The sequence below is a fragment of the Vicugna pacos genome, chromosome 24, assembly GCF_048564905.1.
Source record: "Vicugna pacos chromosome 24, VicPac4, whole genome shotgun sequence".
Taxonomy (NCBI): Eukaryota; Metazoa; Chordata; class Mammalia; order Artiodactyla; family Camelidae; genus Vicugna; species Vicugna pacos.
In genome coordinates, this window is record NC_133010.1 from 18,445,447 (window position 1) to 18,451,446 (window position 6,000).

At 37.6% G+C, this 6,000-nt stretch overlaps 2 long non-coding RNA genes across 2 annotated transcripts in view; both read left to right on the forward strand.

Annotated features, from left to right (window-relative positions):
• Positions 1–1,390, forward strand: part of LOC140688905 (uncharacterized) — a 31,815-nt gene extending 30,425 nt beyond the window's left edge. The window contains exon 5 of the long non-coding RNA XR_012063742.1: positions 1,079–1,390. This is a non-coding gene — a long non-coding RNA (uncharacterized lncRNA). The remainder of the gene's footprint in view (positions 1–1,078) is intronic.
• A 37-nt stretch (positions 1,391–1,427) lies between these two features.
• Positions 1,428–3,596, forward strand: LOC140689010 (uncharacterized). The gene is made up of 2 exons (XR_012063864.1): positions 1,428–1,528; positions 2,506–3,596. It is a non-coding gene; the product is annotated as an uncharacterized lncRNA (long non-coding RNA).
• The last annotated feature ends 2,404 nt before the right edge of the window (positions 3,597–6,000 follow it).

Below are 6,000 nucleotides of genomic sequence, written 5' to 3' on the forward strand. Positions count from 1 at the left end.
GATGTTATCCCTACAGGGGAGAATTGGCCTGAGAAGATTTAGATTTGATGAATGATGATTAGTAATCTCTCTCACCCAATAGATGTATACCTTAAAATGCAGATAACTGTAAGTCAGGGAGACAAAAACAATTACAAAGTTAGTCCAAACTATGGAAAAGTTTCTGCTACTCTGTGCTAATATTATTGGATTGTTCAGCTGTTTAAATCCATACCAACCCCTTGTTAGTTAATTACAGATGTTTGCAATTTGGTGAATTTTGATTGTCCCTGTAAGTATATGATGCTTTAAGGCAAGTAATTGCTGTCAAACCAAGAGTTATTCCTAGACCTAAAAAGGCCTTGATCACAAGTCAGGAAGCTCGACTGTGCTGTGAGGGGTAGTTCTGCAAGACCTGGAATTGACCAGAGTTGTTCTGCCAAAGTACCTGCAAGGCACTGACCCCCAGATGAAGACATGAACTGTGAAGATTCATAGTGTTGCTTTGTGACCATGGGTCTGATAAGTTTGGGGCCAGTCTGTTCTAGCTTTCGGCATTGTTTATTGATAACCGTGAGACTGATAATTTGCATCTGGTCTCCATGAGATTTCAGAGAGTTGTGCTTTCAAGGCTATGTAGCAAGAGCATGCCTATGTGGCCAGCAGGGTATAAGAAACCCCAACTGAGACTCCAGTTCTGGCTCCCTGGTTTCAAAAGGTTCCATGTCAGTTGGTACTGGTCCTGGAGAGGAAGCATATACATGTGGTCCTTACAAAGACAGAATGTCTGGCTCAAAGGCCTAACTTCTCCAGGCCCCTCATTGTAAGGCAGCCTTGGGCTGTGATGCATATCTTTCCTCTGTGCTTGTGCTGTATCAGATCTCCTTCCTGCAATAAGCTGCAGATTTGTAAGCTTGATCATTTTGGTTCCTGTGAGTCTTCTTAGTGATCAAACCCCGTCTGTCATAGTTAGTGCAGTTAGATTCCAGATACTTTGAGAAAAAAAAATAGTTACAGCCATAATTTCTCACTCCTTATCTCCCTCCTGCCTACACACACACACACACACACACTCTCTCTCTCTCTCTCTCTCTTCTAGGACACATCTCTTGCCCAGCAGAAAGCAGACAGCTTAATGACATACAGTGGAAACTTGAGGCTGTCAACATTGCAAGATACAAGAAGATACTGAGACTCGATCTTTTCTGTAAAGGGAAAAAGCCCAGGAAATAGAGGGACAAGGACTTTGCTAAGAGATGGGGGTGATCAAAGAAGGAAGACATCAAGGATGAGGCAGAGGAGAAAATGAAAATTAAGTCTGAGAGAGCTAGCCTTCAGCTGGGGGCACTGCTGAAGACTTATGCAGCGAGGGCTTATTCTGTGAACCCAAGAAGGCAGCATCAACAGACCAACAGTGTAATACCCAATCTACTCTGTCCACAGTACTGGCCAGACTCTACTAAAGGTTTACAATGCAGAGCTGCCTAAACCTGCATCAGGAATCAGTGTGTATTCAGAACCAACAAAAGAGAAGATGAGCCCAGAGCAGGTAAGGAGCAGCAGACAAGTTGACAAGTGTCTTAGTGTGTGTTATCCCAGAAGCAGATCCTGAGATAAGGATCTGTATAAGTATTTGAGAGGTGATTCCAAGAGTACTAGGAGAAAAGTGGGGAAAGGAAGAGAGCCAAGAAGGCAGCATTGAAGTTACACTTTGGCTAATGAAATCTTAATGCCACTGGGATACTCTGGAAGCCAGTATAGAACATGCTCCTCAGAGTTATTCCCGTAGCAGAGAGCAAGCAGTAAATCACCAGCCAAAGATTGCCAGGGTTTGAGGGTGGCACTAATCCTCCAGTATTCCCAGCCTGAGGTACATATGCAGTGTAGATCAGGCCACCAGAGAAAGCCGTCAGCAAATAAGTGCAGTTGCTGGCAGGCGGGACATCAGCAGGTATGAGCATTTGAGGCCCAAGAGGGTAACAGACTGGGCACCAGCAACATCAGTAACAATCCCAGGGACTTTCCTGCCACAAAGAGTAAAGGCAACCATCTTCCCAACTTTTACCTTTCTTAGATGGCAGCTAAGGACTCAATTTGTAGACAAAAAGGGGAGGGGGTCTGTCTCACTGGTTACACTGAGGGCTCCCATGTGGGGTCTTTGAATTTGGGTGCTATGTCCAGCTGTATCATACTTTAGATTCATATCCTGGAACTGAGACACCCAGGAAGGTACCTGCCACCCCTTACCTTGTACTACCATGGACACAAACCTATTAGCAGAAAGACACCGAGGGGCAAAACTGGCCTAACTGAGGATATAAGGGTGCTCAGAATATCCTCACAGAGTGAGCAGGATATGATGGGGGTTATTGTGATCTCAGTACTAGAGTTGATGATGTGATTAAATGAGTGGATCTTCCAGAGCAAAGGCCAAACTTTGTTGAGAAAACATTATGCTGGTTTTCTGTTGCAAGAGACCAAATGGCCTGCAAAGCCTGAAATATTTACTATTTGATCTTTTTACAGTGTTAATCCACTATTGTGAGCAACAAGCGAGTGCCCAGACCCTAGTCAGTCTTCCATTACCTCACCCCAGAAGAGGGGATCTGAAGGAGGAGTCACAGAGACTGACTAGTCTGCCTTACTGTTGTTGGGGGTGCCCCAGACCACCTTCAGTTTCAATGATTTGCTAGAAGTAGCTCAGGAAAATAGCACCAAGAAGCTGGATGGAGAACAGACTGGGGAGGGTTCTCAGCCCCGGAGAATGAGGAGCTATGCTTCCTACACATCCCAGTGGACTCCTTCCTGGACACCTATGGATGGCAAATATTTTCAGCTGTTTTGTTCTCTACATCTTTCAAAAAGCTCTTCACCAGTTTAAGGGCTGTCAGACAGAGGCAACTAGATAGCTGTGGCAGCTATAAAACTTGATGTCATTAAACAATAAGAAATCTTTAGCAGCTACTCCTTTAGAAATGCAAAAGGAATTAAGTGCACAAACTGAAAGGCGTAAGAAAATTTAAGGCAGATTAACTTAAAAGAAAAGGAGACAAAAGGCACAATATGTGAAAAAGAATGAAAGAAGAAAAAAGCTATAAATAAAATATAAAATAGTGTCAGGAAGAAAAGAGCTTTCTCCTAGTACTTTCCCTTCATCCCTAAATGTAAACCTGCTAGGAAGTCCCTGCATGGTGGTGGTTTTAGTCTCTTGTTTGTTGAAGGAAATGGAACACAAAGTTGAAGACTGGGATGCAGAGTCCAGTATCTGTTGGTTCAGATTAAGGCTCTTGTTGTCTCTGTCAACATGAGCAAGATGAATCTTTAACCCAATGTTCAATTGCCTTCTATGTACTTTTTTTCAGAGTAACTGGATGAGGCAAGGTAATGTTTATTTCTGTTCTTAATTATATAAGCATAGTTAATGAACTAAGTTAGAGAATCTAAACAGTGTCAATAGGTCTTAGGTCACTGGTCACAGTCTACCAAAAAGTTATTTCAATTCATTATTTAATAGCAAATTGCTAACTGGTATACAAAAGCCTCTAGATGCTTAAAAGTCTTGATTAAAATGTTTCAATCATGATCTTTTGAACATTAAAGTCTATGATTATAGAGCAGTCTCTGTAAATGGGTTATATTGAATGTAAACCTACGTATGGAGATTACTGATAATAGACTGTTGGTGGGATTTACTTACATATATTTATTTTATTTACAGAATTTGAATTTTTAATGTATCATAAATATTTGAAAAGAATATTTAGACATACATCAGGTGTGATAGAAAAGGAAGGGAGCTGGTACACAAGTTACAAAGACTTGACACTTCAATAAATTTAAATAAATTCAAATAGAATACCAAGAATAAAATTCTGAGCTTTGCACCTAACTAACTCCATGTTCACACAAGGTAAGAGAATGAAATGTAGCGAACATGATTAGTCATTCTTTTCCTGAATGTTATCTATTTGGCAGCCATACCCATGAAGGCAATTCCCCACAACCTAAGGCCACAAGGCAAGATCCCCAAGGCTGTTGAATTGTTTTCCCTTCCCACATGGAATTACAAAAAACAGTGCAGATTATCATGCACAGTTCCTTAAATAAATCCCTGTTTACTTTCTGTGCCAGCCCACTCAGTGCCCCTTCACCATCTTATCTGCAGCAGTTACTGGCATCTTGTTTACTTTTACACCTTATCTTATACTACAGACAAGTCAGCAATGTATTTATCAGCCTTTCTTTCCTTCGTCCTTCACCCTGAAGGCTCTCTAGAGTCTCCAGTTTAGAGACTAGAATTAAGAAATTGCATAAAACAAATGCTTCATTGTTTTTTTAAAGCAAGACCTTGAAAGTTGACTAAGCATAAATACTGGCTATTTTTGAAAGGGACTTTGTAATTGTGGAAGAGTGAAAAAAAATCCTAGTGCCTCTTGGTAGTGAATTAATCATGAATAAATGCAAAGAAGAATAAAGGTTAAAGAGTGACAAATGGGGAAAATAATTCAGACTTAAAAAAAGATCATTAGCATTAATTTGCATTCCCTGAATGGGAAAAGAATCAAATGGAACTTATGTTAAGTCATATCTCTATGTAATGTGTATTTTACCTATATATATAATTTATATATGAAATATATAAGATATATATGTGAGATATGACATATATATATTAGGATATATTAGAATTAGGAGTTTAAAACAAATTGCTAAAACCTATAATGACCAGGTTATTGGAAGTTATCTGTTATCATACACACTCATATTACTAAAATTTAATTTGCTAGTGTTCATTCATTAACAACTACTTCACAAGAAACAAAACCCTGTGATCTTTCTCCTATAATGGTTGCTTTATTAAGTTTTCATACCTTTTTTTCTTACAGAATAAATTACAGTTGTTAATATCTTGCTGGCACAACATTAGTACATTCATTAAAACAAATGAAAAGAATTATATATTATGATATAATCCTACAGTAAACCCAAATCATCTTGGTTCATGTTGTAAACTGGTATTCTACTCACCTGCAGTTTATAAATGCACATACTTGTCTTTTGTTTCCAAAATACCAAAATAAAACTAAAGTAATTCCTAGCATGATTTTTATAAAATAAATTCTTCATTGGAGTATGAATTTAATCATTTTTTCTCTTATGCATGAAACTATAAAACTAGACACATATAAGATATACTTCTGAATCATTTTAAAAAGGAAACTTGAGAAATTCATGTTTCAAATATTAAATATCTTTCTGCTGTTAAATATGTTTCAGTGATTGATTTGATTTATAATTAAATTGAAAATGTATTTACAGAATGTACTCTACTACATGAGAAGTTTCTTATCTATATTTTATAAAACCATTGTCCAAAATGGTGACAATCACATATATCATTCTCATTTATTTTTAATTTTTTATAAAGAAATAATTCAAATACCATAAAATTTTAAAGTATACAATTCAATGGTTTTTAGTATATTTAGAAAATTGTGCAATTGAATTCCAGAATATTTTTATCACACTAAAAAGAAATACTGTACCCATAGCAGTCACTCCCCATTCCTTCATCACCAACTACTTCTCCCTAGTCCCCAATAATTACAAATATACTGTTTGTCTCAATAGTTTTACCTGTTCTGTATATTTCATATGAATAGAATCATACACTGTGTGCTCCTCTGTGACTGTGGTTTCTGTCACATAGAATAATGTTTTCAAGGTTCATCCACATTGCACCATGAATATTTCATTTCTTTTTATGACTGAATAATACTCCATTATATGGATATAACACATTTTGTTTATCCATTTATTTATTAATGGGCTTTTGGGTTGTTTTTATTTCTGGGTTATTATGAATAATGTTGCTGTAACATTTGTTTACAAGTTTTTGTGTGGACATGTAATTTCCAGTTCTCTTGAGTTTATACCAAAGAATGGAATTGCTGGGTCAAATGGTAACTCTGTTTTCAACTTCTAGGATCTGCCAAACTGTTTTCCAAAGCAGCTACACCA